General features: G+C 31.2%; 1 protein-coding gene across 1 annotated transcript in view; it reads left to right on the forward strand.

The window, feature by feature from the left end:
• The window catches only part of LOC148952336 (trypsin-1-like), a 177,350-nt gene that overhangs the window by 141,710 nt on the left and 19,851 nt on the right, over positions 1–15,789 (forward strand). The gene's annotated exons all lie outside the window — the stretch shown is intronic.

Consider the following 15,789-nt stretch of genomic DNA (forward strand, 5'->3'; position numbering starts at 1 on the left):
TATTATTAGTATGCAAAGACAAACTAAGTCTTGGAATTGGTTTCTATTTATGTTTGTGCATTCTATTATTTCATTGACAGGATTATGCTTGTATCAATTATTTTTATGTTTGAAAAACTCCAAGAAAAGAAAGGATAATAAATAAAACGAAATGTTATGTCAAGTTAAGCGCGAGCTATTAGTTGATCTCACTGGAATACTTATAATTTTGCAAGAAATATTCCCTTTTTCTTGTTGAAAAAGGGAAAAATTAATTGATTTCTTATACGCTAGTAGTATAGCTATTACCTGGACTGGAGTAGAACCTTATATTGGCATGCTTCGAGTAGTCATCTATAATTAGTGTGAAGCGATTATGCCAACAACTTGTTATACATATTCTTTTATTTTATTTTACAAAAACTGGTTGTGTGTTCTTGGTAAACGAATACAAGTAAAGTTATTTTATTTAGTTCCTCATAGTTCATAAAAATTGAGTATTTTCAAGACTAATAATATTACTAATAATAGTTTTTGAGTAATATAATAAGAGTTTTTGACTTTGAAATTGTTTTGCGTCAGTTTATTGATTGCGGAAATGAGTGGTTTCACGCTGTTAGACGTTATGAAACAGACTTTGGTGATACAAGAGTAAAATTCCCCAACTTGGCAGCCGAAATTTATAAGGTATGCCATCAAAATCGTTGAAGAATTGGGGGGGGGGGATCTTCTACCTTCAAAGAAAGAACTTCGGAACTTGAATATTGGTTTTTTGTAATATCATTTTGTATCAGTTTTCTTATGTAACTAAAATGTAAATTGTTTATGCTTCAAGTTAAAAATGAAATAATAGATTAGCTGTAAAAATCCTAGAACTAGCAGAAATGAAGTCAAATATTTTCTCAAGCGTAAAACTACATCAAATAGCCATCAACAGCTAATGAAACCTAAAACGAACCGAAATTACAATAAATAAAAGAGTGCAAATTATGTTCTGGTCTACGGAGGGGAGGGGGTGTCAGCCCAACTGATCTTAGTGTCTGCTTTTTTTAGATTGATTGGGTTAGTATTGCAATTTCTGTTAGTTTCGGGTTTTATTTATTTATTAATGATGATTTGTGGTAGTTTTACACTTCGAAATTTATTTGACCTTCTTTCTGCTATTTTTTTTAAATGTAGTTCTTTACTTTTATTTGATGTACTTATTTTTTGGTAAAAGTTTTCAAATTAACATGTTGACAACTTTTTTCATTGACAGTCTTTTTATTGAAAAAGCGAATAATATCTTTAATCTTTTCCGTTTTTTCTATAAAAATCCATAATTTGGCTTTGTATTTACATGTTGGAGAGAATTTTCAACAAAATTTTTATAGCACACACACTTTTGAAAATCTGGAACACACACAGTAGTATTGTTTAATTTAGTTTTACAACTCCTCAAGTTTTCCTGAAAAATAAAACTTAATATAATTCCCAAAATCATTACCCTGAGAGCTGAAGGGGGTTGACTTCCCCAACTTCCCCAGAGATATACTTACTGGACCTTTCAACTATCCTAAACAAAATGGTTATCCCAAGATTTTGATTGGATGTGTTTGGAGAATTGTTGACTTGAGAAGGGGGGCTGCTTTCCCTCCAATTACTTTTGGCTATTAAAAAGGGCACTAAAACCTGTAATTTTTAATCGAATGAGCTCCTATAAAAGTTTCTATGATAGCTCTGTGCTGCCTATGATATTAATTATGTGCCCTTTTGAAAACCTGCATGCATACAGTTTTATTGTTTAATCAAAATTCACCCTAAACACTCCCTAATAATTTTACCTTAGTACCCTTAGCCTCATTAGTTTCAGCAATCGCAGGAGTATTGGTAGTAGCATGCACATAGTGCCTCCTATTGATTAGTAGGAGACTAGTGTTCCCTACTGATTAGTATGCCCTAATCACTAATAATACCCCTAGGAGGTTAGGCTGGGCATAAATGACGGGGTCGTTTGGGTGACATGGAATGGTTATGAATCCCTGCACCGCCACAGGTCCCTGCCTTCACCCCTATCCTTCGAAGGGAAATCCTGCTTGCGCGGCCTCAAAGTGGCGTAGGGGTGGACCTCTCACGTGATCACCTAATCTGATCCGTGTCTGCAAACAGCCTTGCAAGGTGCCCAATACCTGAGGAACTGTGGGTCAAATTTATTCATAAGAAACATCAGTAGAGAGGCCTCAATTGATCCCATCCCTCACCCCTGCTGCCACCTACAACTTTTTTGCACACCATATATGGGCATAGAACCACGTGGTTTATGGTTTTTGTCAGTGAGAATTTGAAAAACAGGAATTTGGTCACATTTATGGATGTTTTCTTGGATGGTTATGGGTGTTGGTCAATTTATTTGATGTTTTTAATGGATGTCAACAGTAATTTATGGATGTTTTATGGTTTTTGTCAGTGAGAATTTGAAAAACAGGAACTTTGTCACATTTATGTCTGTTTTCTTGGATGGTTATATGTGTTGGTCAATTTATTTGATGTTTTTCATGGATGTCAACAGCAGTTCATATCTGTTTTATGGCTTTTGTCAGTGAGAATGAAAAAATAGTATTTTTCTCACTTGAAAAACAGGAATTTTGTCACATTTATGTGTGTTTTCATGGATGGTTATGTGTGTTGGTCGATTTATTTGATGTTTTTCATGGATGGTTAAGGATGATTTATGGTTTTTGTCAGTGAGAATTTGAATAACAGGAACTTTCTCACATTGATGTCTGTTTTCTTGGATGGTTATGTGTGTTGGTCGATTTATTTGATGTTTTTCATGGATGTCAATAGCAATTTATGGTTTTTGTCAGTGAGAATGGAAAAACAGGAACTTTCTCACTTTAATGGATTATTGAGTCTAATGGGAGCAGGTCAATGACACTTCCTTCATGTTGTTGCTCTCAGCAAATGTTATGAGTTTCCAGAAATTTGGAACACCTGTGCTGTCGACCTCAATTCCCCTATCGTGAATCAATAATTCCCCTTAAAAACAACAAATTAATTCCCCTTTCTTGACAGATCAATCAACCAATGACATCATCTGTCAGACTTTAAAAATTTTCACCTAGAAACGATTCTCCAGGAATAGATCCAAGTCATTAATGTCTTTGCCTCGGAAACAGTTCTACTGGTCGAACTCCAAAAGATATTAATAAACATTGCCATGGAAACAATTCTCCAAGAAACATCTTAGCGATGAATTGTTTTAGCGCGGGAATCAGGTTTCCAAATAATTTGAAATGCGTTAGCGCAGAGATGCCAAAACAAAAGGAACACGCTGAAATTACGTTTAGGGATTATTTGGGCCAAAACTGTTTTAGACAGGTTATGGAATTATTTCGGCGAAACAGTTAGAGACATTTAGAAAAAAACAGTTAGAAACAAAAGATGATTTTAGAAGAGAATTTAAGGATGAAACTCTGTGGTCGTTATAATACACAAGTTGTATTTTAACAGTGTCGTGAGGTCCCCTACCCCAGCCCCAAAGGGTTCCGATCCCCTACCCCAACCCCAAAGGGTTCCAATCCCCCTACCCCAACCCCGAAGGAATCCCCGGTCCTCAAAGGTCCCCCAAGCTCCCAAAGGGCCCCCGGATCCCCAAACGCCCTCCCCGGGCCCCCAAAGGCCCTCTCCGCCGGTCCTCAAAGGTCCCCCAGGCTCCCAAAGGGCCCCCGGACCCCCAAAGGCCCTCCCCGGGCCCCCAGGCCCTCACCAGGTCCCCAAAGGACCACCCGGCCCTAAAGGCCCCCCCAGACCCCCAAAGGACCCCCAGGCCCCCTCCCCCCTTGGCCCCCAAAGGGGTCCCCCCTCCCTCTCCCGCCCTCTCCTCCCCCCTCCTCACCTTCCCCTCCCCCACCCCACCCCTCCCCTCCTCCCCTCCTCCCCCTCCCCTCCTCCCCCCCTCCTCCCCTTCCCTCCCCCATTTATTAATATTTTATGATACTGACTAAGTTTTAGTTAAGAGTTTCGAGTTTTAGCTTAGAGTCTTAGCTTAGAGTTTTTTGTTAGAGTTTTTGTTTTGAGTTCTAGTTTAGTTTAATTTTAGTTAAGAGTTTGATGTTTTACATTTGAGTTTAAGTTAGAGTTCTAGTTTAGTTTAGTTTTAGTTAAGAGTTTGTTGTTTTACCTTATAGTCTTAGCTTAGAGTTATAGTTTATTTTAGTTTTACTTAAGAGTTTAGAGTTTTAGCTTAGAGTCTCAGCTTAGAGTTTTTGTTAGAGTTCTAGTTTATTTTAGTTTTAGTCAAGAGTTTAGTGTTTTTAGCTTAGAGTCTTAGCTTAGAGTTTATGTTGAAGTTCTAGTATAGTTTAGTTTTAGTTTAGAGTTTTACATTAGAGTCATAGTTTAGAGTTTTAGTTAGAGTTCTAGTTTAGTTTAATTTTAGTTAAGAGTTTGATTTTTTACATTTGAGTTTCAGTTAGAGTTATAGTTTAGTTTAGTTTTAGTTAATAATTTAGAGTTTAACATATAGTCTTAGCTTAGAGTTTTAGTTAGAGTTCTAGTTTGGTTTAGTTTTAGTTACAGTTCAGAATTTAGAGTTTTAGCTTAGAGTCTTAGCTTAAAGTTTTAGTTTGGTTAAGTTTTAGTTAAGAGTTTAGAGTTTTTAGCTTAGAGTTTTTGTTGAAGTTGTAGTTTAGTTTAGTTTTAGTTAATAGTTTAGAGTTTTAGCTTAGAGTCTTAGCTTATATTTTTTGTTTGAGTTCTAGTTTATTTTAGTTTTAGTTAATAGTTTAGAGTTTTTAGCTTATAGTCTTAGCTTAAAGTGTTGATTTGGTTAAGTTTTATTTAAAAGTTTAGAGTTTTTTTTGCTTATATTTTTTTTTTAATTTATATTTTAGTTTATTTTTATTTACGAGTTTATTTTTTTTTATTATAGTATTAGATTAGAGTTTTTGTTATAGTTCTGGTTTAGTTTAGTTTTATTTAAGATTTTATAGTTTTTAGATTAGAGTCTTAGCTTAAAGTTTTAGTTTGGTTTAGTTTTAGTTAAAAGTTTTGAGGTTTTTTGCTTAGAGTCTTAGCTTAGAGTTTTTGTTAGAGTTCTAGTTTAGTTTAGTTTTAGTTAAGAGTTTAGAGTTTTTAGCTTAGAGTCTTAGCTTAGAGTTTTATTAAGAGTTCTAGTTTAGTTTAGTTTAGTTACAGTTAAGAATTTAGAGTTTTAGCTTATAGTCATAGCTTATAATTTTACTTAAAGTTGTAGTTTGGTTAAGTTTTACTTAAGAGTTTAGAGTTTTACCTTAGAGTCTTAGCTTAGAGTTTTTGTTAGAGTTCTAGTTTAGTTTAATTTTAGTTAAGAATTTGATGTTTCACCTTTGAGTTTCAGTTAAAGTTCTAGTTTAGTTTACTTTTAGTTAAGAGTTTAGTGTTTTACCTTAGAGTCTTAGCATAGAGTTTTAGTTAGAGTTCTAGTTTAGTTTTAAGTTAAGAGTTTAGAGTTTTTAGCTTAGAGTCTTAGCTTAGAGTTTTATTCAGAGTTCTAGTTTAGTTTAGTTTAGTTACAGTTCAGAATTTAGAGTATTAGCTTAGAGTCATAGCTTATAATTTTACTTAAAGTTGTAGTTTGGTTAAGTTTTAGTTAAGAGTTTGGAGTTTTACCTTAGAGTCTTAGCTCAGAGTTTTTTTTAGTTTTCTAGTTTAGTTTATTTTTATTTAATATTTTATAGTTTTACCTTAGAGTCTTAGCTTAGAGTTTTAGTTAGATTTGAAGTTTAGTTTAGTTACAGTTAAGAATGTAGAGTTTTAGCTTAGAGTCATAGCTTAGAGTTTTACCTAAAGTTTTAGTTTGACTAAGTTTTAGTTAAGAGTTTCGAGTTTTAGCTTAGAGTCTTAGCTTAGAGTTTTTTGTTAGAGTTCTAGTTTAGTTTAATTTTAGTTAAGAGTTTGATGTTTTACCTTTGAGTTTCAGTTAGAGTTCCAGTTTAGTTTAGTTTTAGTTAATAGTTTGGTGTTTTACATTAAGTCTTATCTTAGAGTTCTAGTTTAGTTTAGTTTTACTTAAGAGTTTAGAGTTTTAGCTTAGAGTCTCAGCTTAGAGTTTTTGTTAGAGTTCTAGTTCATTTTAGTTTTAGTTAAGAGTTTAGTGTTTTTCGCTTAGAGTCTTAGCTTAGAGTTTATGTTGAAGTTCTAGTATAGTTTAGTTTTAGTTTAGAGTTTTTGCTTATAGTCTTATCTTAGAGTTTTTGTTAGAGTTGAAGTTTAGTTTATTTTTATTTAATATTTTATAGTTTTTTTTTTTTAGAGTTCTATTTTATTTTTGTTTTATTTAATATTTTGATTTTTTACCTTTTAGTTTAAGTTATAGTTATAGTTTATTTTAGTTTTAGTTAAGAGTTTAGAGTTTACCATATAGTCTTAGCTTAGAGTTTTAGTTAGAGTTCTAGTTTAGTTTATTTTTAGTTACTGTTCAGAATTTTGAGTTTTAGCTTAGATTCATAGCTTAGATTTTTACTTAAATTTATATTTTGTTTAAGTTTTAGTTAAGAGTTTATATTTTTTAGCTTAGAGTTTTTGTTGAAGTTCTAGTTTAGTTTAGTTTTAGTTAATAGTTTTATCTTAGAGTCTTATCTTAGAGTTTTTGTTAGAGTTGAAGTTTAGTTTAATTTTATTTAAAAATTTGATGTTTTAACATTGAGTTTCAGTTAGAGTTCTAGTCTAGTTTACTTTTATTTTAGAGTTTACAGTTTTTTAGCTTAGAGTCTTATTTTAGAGTTTTAGTTAGAGTTCTAGTTTAGTTTAGTTTTAGTTAAGAGTTTAGAGTTTTTTAGCTTAGAGTCTTAGCTTAGAGTTTTTGTTAGAGTTCTAGTTTATTTTAGTTTTAGTTAAGCGTTTAGAGTTTTTAGCTTAGAGTCTTAGCTTAGAGTTTTTGTTGAAGTTTTAGTTTAGTTTAGTTTTAGTTTTAGTTAATAGTTTAGAGTTTTAGCTTAGAGTCTTAGCATATAGTTTTTGTTAGAGTTGAAGTTTAGTTTAGTAATAGTTAGGAGTTTAGAGTTTTAGCTTAGAGACTTAGCTTAGAGTTTTAGTTAAGTTTAGTGTTACTTAAGAGTATAGAATTTTAGCTTAGAGTCTCAGCTTAGAGTTTTTGTAAGAGTTTTAGTTTGGTTTAGTTTTAGTTAAGAGTTTAGTATTTTTAGCTTAGGGTATTAGTTTACAGCTTTTGTTGAAGTTATAGTTTATTTTAGTTTTAGTTTAGAGTTTTAGATTAGACTTACAGTTTTAATTAGAGTTCTAGTTTAGTTTAGTTATATTTAAGAGTTTAGTGTTTTTAGCTTAGAGTCTTAGCTTACAGTTTTATTTAGAGTTCTAGTTTAATTTAGTTTTAGTTAAGAGTTTAGAGTTTTACCATAGAGTCTTAGCTTAGAGTTTTAGTTAGAGTTAAAGTTTAGTTTAACTTAGGTTAAGAATTTAGATTTTTAGCTTAGAGTCATAGCTTAGAGTTTTACTTAAAGTTATAGCTTGTTTCATATTTGGTTAAAAGTTTTGATTTTTAGCTTAGAGTCTTATATTAAAGTTTTGATTTAGTTATAGTTTATCTTTATTTAACTTAGTAGTTTAGAGTTTCACATTAAAATCTTGGCTTAAATTTTTTGTTAGAGTTCTAGTTTAGTTTAACTTAATTTGATGATATGATGTATCACATTTGAGTTTAATTTAGAGTTCTAGTTTAGTTTACTTCTATTTAATAGTTTAGTGTTTTAACTTATATTCTTATCATAGAGTTTTAGTTAGAGTTCTAGTTTAGTTTTAGTTAAGAGTTTAGAATTTTAGCTTAGACTCTTATCTTAGAGTTTTTGTTAGATTTCTATTTTAGTTTAATTTTATTTAAGAATTTGATGTTTTACCATTGATTTTTAGTTAGAGTTGTAGTTTAGTTTACTTTTAGTTAAGAGTGTAGAGTTTTAGCTTAGAGTATTACCTTTTAGTTTTAGTTAGAGTTCTCGTTTAGTTTAGTTTTACTTAAGAGATTTGTGTTTTGCCCTAGAGTCTTAGCTTAGGGTTTTTGTTAAAGTTTTATTTTATTTTTTTTTTATTTAATAGTGTAGTTTTTTAGCTTATAGTCTTATCTTAGAGTTTTTGTTATAGTTCTAGTTTATTTTAGTTTTATTTAAAAGTTCAGAGTTTTTAGCTTAGACTTCTTTGCTTACAATTTTTATTAAAGTTCTAGTTTAGTTTAGGTTTAGTTAATATTTTAGAGTTTTAGCTTAGAGTCGTAGCATAGAGTTTTTTTTAGAGTTCTAGTTTAGTTCAGATAAAGTTAATAGTCTGGAGTTTTAACTTAGAGACTTATCTTAGAGTTTTAGTTTAGTTTTAGTTAAGAGTTTAGAGTTTTAGCTTAGTCTTAGCCTAGAGTTATAGTTAGAGTTGAAGTTTTGTTTAGTTATAGTTAAGAGTTTAGATTTTTTAGCTTAGAGTCGTAGTTTAGAGTCTTTGTTAGAGTTCTAGTTTAGTTTACTTAAGAGTTTAGAGTTTTATCATAGAATCATAGCTTAGAGTTTTTGTTGAAGTTTTAATTTAGTTTAGTTTTAGTTAAAAGTTTAGAGTTTTTTAGCTTAGAGTCCTAGCTTAGAGTTTTTGTTAGAGTTCTAGTTTAGTTTAGTTTTAGTTAAGAGTTTGGTTTTTTACCTTAGAGTCATAGCTTAGACTCTTAGTTAGAGTTCTAGTTTAGTTTAGTTTTAGTTAAGAGTTTATAATTTCTTCTTATAGTATTAGATTCGATTTATAGTTATAGTTATTTTTTAGTTTTTTTTTTTTTAATATTTTTTATTTTTTATCTTAGAGTCTAATATAATAGTTTTATTTTAATCTCTAGTTTAGTTTAGTTTTAGTTAAGAGTTTATAGTTTTAGCTTAGAGTCTTAGCTTAGAGTTTTTGTTAGAGTTTTGATTTAGTTTAGTTTTAGTTAAGAGTTTTGAGTTTTACCTTAGAGTTAGATTAGAGTTTTAGTTAGGGTTGAAGTTTCGTTTAGTTTAGTTATAGTTAAGAGTTTATAGTTTTAGCTTAGAGTCTTAGCTTAGAGTTTTAGTTAGAGTTATTGTTTATTTTAGTTTTACTTAAGAGTTATAGCTTAGAGGTTTAGCCTAGAATCTTAGCTTAGAGATTTAGTTAGAGTTGAAGTTTAGTCCAAACTAGCATAACCACAAAATTACAGAATAATGCATAGAAATACCAAAACCATAGGTTAGATTAGGTTAGGTTAGGTTAGAGGTTAGGTTTCACCACGTTTAAGTTAGGTTAGATTAGGTTAGCTTATCATTAGCGCTCATGATAAGCTAACCTAATCTAACCTTTTCTGGCGAGTATGGTTAGGTTAGGTTAGGCTAGATTAAGTTAGGTTAGATTAGGTTAGGTTAAGTTAGGTTAGGTTAGCCCACGTACGCTTCACTTAGGTTAGCTTAGGTTAGGTGAGAGACAGGCAAAAAGTTAGGTTTATGATTAGGTTAGGTTAGATTAAGTTAGGTTAGGTTAAGTTAGGTTCGGTTAAGTTTGTTGAGCTTTTGTTCTCATACGTCCGCTCGCTTACGTAGGCTAACCTAGCCTAACCTAACTTAACCTAACCTAACCTAATCATACACCTAATTTTTTGCCTGTCTCTCACCTAACCTAAGCTAACCTAAGTGAAGCGTACGTGGGCTAACCTAACCTAACTTAACCTAGCCTAATCTAACCTAACTTAATCTAGCCTAACCTAACCTAACCATACTCGCCGGAAAAGGTTAGATTAGGTTAGCTTATCATGAGCGCTCATGATAAGCTAACCTAATCTAGCCTAACTTAAACTTGGACAAACCTAACCTCTAACCTAACCTAACCTAATCTAACCTTTGGTTTTGGTATTTCTATGCAATATTGTATAATTTTGTGGTTATGCTAGTTTGGACTAAACTTCAACTCTAACTAAATCTCTAAGCTAAGATTCTAGGCTAAACCTCTAAGCTATAACTCTTAAGTAAAACTAAAATAAACAATAACTCTAACATAAACTCTAAGCTAAGACTCTAAGCTAAAACTATAAACTCTTAACTATAACTAAACTAAACAAAACTTCAACCCTAACTAAAACTATAATATAAGAATTTAAGGTAAAACTCAAAACTCTTAACTAAAACTAAAATAAACTTTAAATCTAAATAAAACTATAATCTAGTACTCTAATATAAAAATCTAAACTCTTAACTAAAACTAAACTAAAATAGAAACACAACAAAAACAATAAGATAATAATATAAGATAAGAACTCTAAACTCTTAAATAACAATAAAATAAACTAGAACTCTAACTAAAACTCTAAGATAAGACTCTAAGATAAAATTCTAAACTCTTAACTAAAACTAAACTAAACTAGAATTCTACGCTTATTCTCGATGGTAAAACTCCAGGCTCTTAACTATATCTGAACTAAACAAGAACTCTGACAAAAACTCTAAGGTACGACTCTAAGCTAAGACTATAAACTATTAATTAAACCTACACTAAACTAGAACTTCAACAAAAACTCTAAGCAAAGGACTCTAAGCCAAAAACTCTAAACTTATAACTAAAACTAAAATAAACTAGAACTCTAACAAAAACTCTAAGCTAAGACTCTAAGCTAAAATCCTAAACTCTTAACTAAAACTAAACTAGAACTCTAACTAAAACTCTATGCTAAGACTCTAAGGTAAAACACTAAACTCTTAACTAAAAGTAAACTAAACTAGAACTCTAACTGAAACTCAAAGGTGAAACATCAAATCCTTAACTAAAGTTAAACTAAACTAAAACTCTAACAAAAACTCTAAGCCAAGACTCTAAGGTAAAACTCTAAACTCTTAAGTAAAACAAAGCTAAAGTAGAACTCTAACAAAAACTGTAAGCTAAGACTCAGCTAAAACTCGAGACTCTTAACTAAATCTTAACCAAGCTTTAACTTTAAGTAAAACTCTAAGCTAAAAATCTAAATTCTTAACTAAAGTTAAACTAAACTTTAACTCTAACTAAAACTCTAAGCTAAGACTCTATGGTAAAACTCTAAACTCTTAACTAAAACTAAATTAAACTAGAACTCTAAATAAAACTGTAAGCTAAGACTCTAAGCTAAAAACTCTAAACTCTTAACTAAAACTAAACTAGAACTCTAATTAAAACTCTAAGTCTAAGATAAAACTATAAACTAAAACTAAACTAAACTAGAACTTCAAAAAAAACTGTAAACTAAGACTCTAAGCTAAAAACACTAAACTCTTAACAAAAACTAAACTAAACTAGAACTCTTACAAAAACTCTAAGCTGAGACTATAAGCTAAAATTCTATACTCTTAAGTAACACTAAACTTAACTAAAACTCTAAGCTAAGTCTCTAAGCTAAAACTCTAAACTCCTAACTATTACTAAACTAAACTTCAACTCTAACAAAAACTATAAGCTAAGACTCTAAGCTAAAACTCTAAACTATTAACTAAAACTAAACTAAACTAAAACTTCAACAAAAACTCTAATCTAAGACTCTAAGCTAAAAACTCTAAACTCTAAAATAACAATAAAATAAACTAAAACTGTAAAAAAAACTTTAAGCTAAGACTCTAAGCTAAAAAACTCTAAACTCTTGACCAAAACTAAACTATACTAGAACTTTAACTAAAACTCTAAACTAAGACTCTAAGGTAAAAAACTGTAAACTCTAAACTAAAAGTAAACTAGACTAGAACTCTAACTGAAACTCAAAGGTAAAACACAAAACTATTAAATAAAATTAAAATAAAATTAAACTCTAAAAAAAACTATAATATTATAATATAATATATAAATATAAAATATTAAATTAAAATAAACTAAACTAGAACTTAAACATAATCTATAAGATAAAAAATCTAAACTATTAAATAAAACTTAACCAAACTATAACTTTAATTAAAACTCTAAGCTATGACTCTAAGCTAAAACTCTAAATTCTGAACTGTAACTAAAACTAAACTAAACTAGAACTCTAACTAAAACTCTAAGCTAAGACTCTATGGTAAACTATAAACTCTTAACTAAAACTAAACTAAACTAGAACTCTAACTGAAACTCAAAGTTAAAAAATCGAACTCTTAACTAAAATTAAACTAAACTGTAACTATAACAAAAAAAAACTCAAACTCTTAACTAAAACTAAACTAAACTTCAACTCTAACAAAAACTCTAAGATAAGACTCTAAGCTAAAACTCTAAACTAAAACTAAACTATACTAGAACTTCAACATAAACTCTAAGCTAAGACTCTAAGCTAAAAACACTAAACTCTTAACTAAAACTAAAATAAACTAGAACTCTAACAAAAACTCTAAGCTGAGACTCTAAGCTAAAACTCTAAACTCTTAATTAAAACTAAACTAAACTAGAACTCTAAGCTAAGACTTTAAGGTAAAACACCAAACTCTTAACTAAAACTAAACTAAACTAGAACTCTAACTGAAGCTCAAAGTTAAAACATCAAACTCTTAACTAAAATTAAACTAAACTAGAACTCTAACAAAAAACTCTAAGCTAAGACTCTAAGCTAAAATTCGAAACTCTTAACTAAAACTTAGTCAAACTAAAACTTTAGGTAAAACTCTAAGCTATGACTCTAAGCTAAAACTCTACATTATTAACTTTAACTAAACTAAAATTCAAATCTAACTAAAACTCTAAGATAAGACTCTAAGGTAAAACTATAAACTATTAACTAAAACTAAACTAAACTAGAACTCTAACAAAAACTCTAAGCTAAGACTCTAAGATAAAACTCGAAACTCTTAACTAAAACTTAACCAAACTACAACTTTAAGTAAAATTCTAAGCTATGACTCTAAGCTAAAACTCTAAATTCTGAACTGTAACTAAACTAAACTAAACTAAACTAAACTAGAACTCTGAATAAAACTCTAAGCTAAGACTCTAAGCTAAAAACTCTAAACTCTTAACTAAAACTAAACTAGAACTCTAACTTAAACTCTATGCTAAGACTCTAAGGTAAAACACTAAACTCTTAACTAAAAGTAAACTAAACTAGAACTCTAACTGAAACTCAAATGTGAAACATCAAATTCTTAACTAAAGTTAAACTAAACTAGAACTCTAACAAAAACTCTGAGCTAAGACTCTAAGCTAAAACTCGAAACTCTTAACTAAAACTTAACCAAACTACAACTTTAAGTAAAATTATAAGCTATGACTCTAAGCTAAAACTCTAAATTCTGAACTGTAACTAAGTTAAACTAAACTAGAACTCTGAATAAAACTCTAAACTAAGGCTCTAAGCTAAAAACTCTAAACTCTTAACTAAAACTAAACTAAACTAGAACTCTAACAAAAACTCTAAGGTAAGACTCTAAGCAAAAAAAAAAGTCTAAACTTTTAACTAAAACTAAACCAAACTAAAACTTTAAGCTAAGACTCTAAGCTAAAAACTCTAAACTCTTAACTAAAACTAAACTAAACTAGAACTCTGACAAAAACTATAAGCTAATACTCTAATCTAAAACTAAAAACTCTTAAATAAAACTAAACTAAAATATAAATAAAACAAAAACTCTAAGCAAAAAAAAAACTCTAAACTTTTAACTAAAACTTAACCAAACTAAAACTTTAAGCTAAGACTCTAAGCTAAAAACTCTAAACTCTTAACTAAAACTAAACTAAACTAGAACTATAACAAAAACTCTAAGCTAAGACTCTAAGCTAAAACTCTAAACTCTTAACTAAAACTAAACTAAACTAGAATTTCAACAAAAACTCTAAGCTAAAAACTCTAAACTCTTAACTAAAACTTAACCAAACTAAAGCTTTAAGCTAGGACTCTAAGCTAAAACTATAAATTCAGAACTTTAACTAAAACTAAACTAAACTATAACTCTCACTTAAACTCTAAGCTAAGACTCTATGGTAAACTCTAAACTCTTAACTAAAACTAAACTAAACTAGAACTCCAACTGAAACTCAAAGGTAAAAAATCAAACTCTTAACTAAAATTAAACTAAACTAGAACTCTAACAAAAAAAAAACTCTAAACTCTTAACTAAAACTAAACTAAACTTCAACTCTAACAATAACTCTAAGCTAAGACTCTAAGCTAAAACTCTAAACTAAAACTAAACTATACTAGAACTTCAACATAAACTCTAAGCTAAGCCTGTAAGCTAAAAACACTAAACTCTACTAAAACTAAAATAAACTAGAACTCTAACAAAAACTCTAAGCTGAGACTCTAAGCTAAAACTCTAAACTCTTAAGTAAAACTAAACTAAACTAAAACTCTAAGCTAAGACTATAAGTTAAAACACCGAACTCTTAACTAAAACTAAACTAAACTACAACTCTAACTTAAATTCTAATGTAAAACATCAAACTCTTAACTAAAATGAAACTAAACTAGAACTCTAACAAAAAACTTTAAGCTAATACTCTAAGCCAAAACTCGAAACTCTTAACTAAAACTTAGTCAGTATCATAAAATATTAAAAAATGGGGGAGGGAAGGGGAGGGGGAGGGGGAGGGGAGAAGGGGAGGGGGAGGAGGGGGAAGGGAAGGAGGGGAGGGGGAGGGCTGGGGGAGGGGAAGGTGAGGAGGGGGAGGAGAGGGAGGGAGAGGTAGGGGGGACCCTTTGGGGGCCAAGGGGGGAGGGGGCCTGGGGGTCCTTTGGGGGTCTGGGGGGGCCTTTAGGGCCGGGTGGTCCTTTTGGGACCTGGTGAGGGCCTGGGGGCCCGGGGAGGGCCTTTGGGGGTCCGGGGGCCCTTTGGGAGCCTGGGGGACCTTTGAGGCCCGGGGGGGAGGGCTTTTGGGGGCCCGGGGAGGGCGTTTGGGGATCCTGGGGCCCTTTGGGAGCTTGGGGGACCTTTGAGTACCGGGGCTTCCTTCGGGGTTGGGTTAGGGGGATTGGAACCCTTTGGAGTTGGGGTAGGGGGATCGGAACCCTTTGGGGTTGGGGTAGGGGACCTCACGACACTGTTAAAATACAACTTGTGTATTATAACGACCACAGAGTTTCACCCTTAAATTCTCTTCTAAAATCATCTTTTAAAATGTCTCTAACTGTTTCGCCGAAATAATTCCATAGCCTGTCTAAAACAGTTTCGCCCAAATAATCCCTAAACGTAATTTCAGCGTGTTCCTTTTGTTTTGGCATCTCTGCGCTGACGCATTTCAAATTATTTGGAAACCTGATTCCCGCGCTAAAACAATTCATCGCTAAGATGTTTCTTGGAGAATTGTTTCCATGGCAATGTTTATTAATATCTTTTGGAGTTCGACCAGTAGAACTGTTTCCGAGGCAAAGACATTAATGACTTGGATCTATTCCTGGAGAATCTTTTCTATGGGAAAAATTTTAAAGTCTGACAGATGATGTCATTGGTTGATTGATCTGTCAAGAAAGGGGAATTAATTTGTTGTTTCTAAGGGGAATTATTGATTCACGATAGGGGAATTGAGGTCGACAGCACAGGTGTTCCAAATTTCTGGAAACTCATAACATTTGCTGAGAGCAACAAAATGAAGGAAGTGTCATTGACCTGCTCCCATTAGACTCAATAATCCATTAAAGTGAGAAAGTTCCTGTTTTTCCATTCTCACTGACAAAAACCATAAATTGCTATTGACATCCATGAAAAATATCAAATAAATCGACCAACACACATAACCATCCAAGAAAACAGACATCAATGTGAGAAAGTTCCTGTTATTCAAATTCTCACTGACAAAAACCATAAATCATCCATAACCATCCATGAAAAACATCAAATAAATCGACCAACACACATAACCATCCATGAAAACAGA

Source organism: Artemia sp. Qi Xiang Cuo, chromosome 5 (assembly GCF_049724085.1).
Source record: "Artemia sp. Qi Xiang Cuo chromosome 5, ASM4972408v1, whole genome shotgun sequence".
In the NCBI taxonomy this organism is placed as follows: Eukaryota; Metazoa; Arthropoda; class Branchiopoda; order Anostraca; family Artemiidae; genus Artemia; species Artemia sp. Qi Xiang Cuo.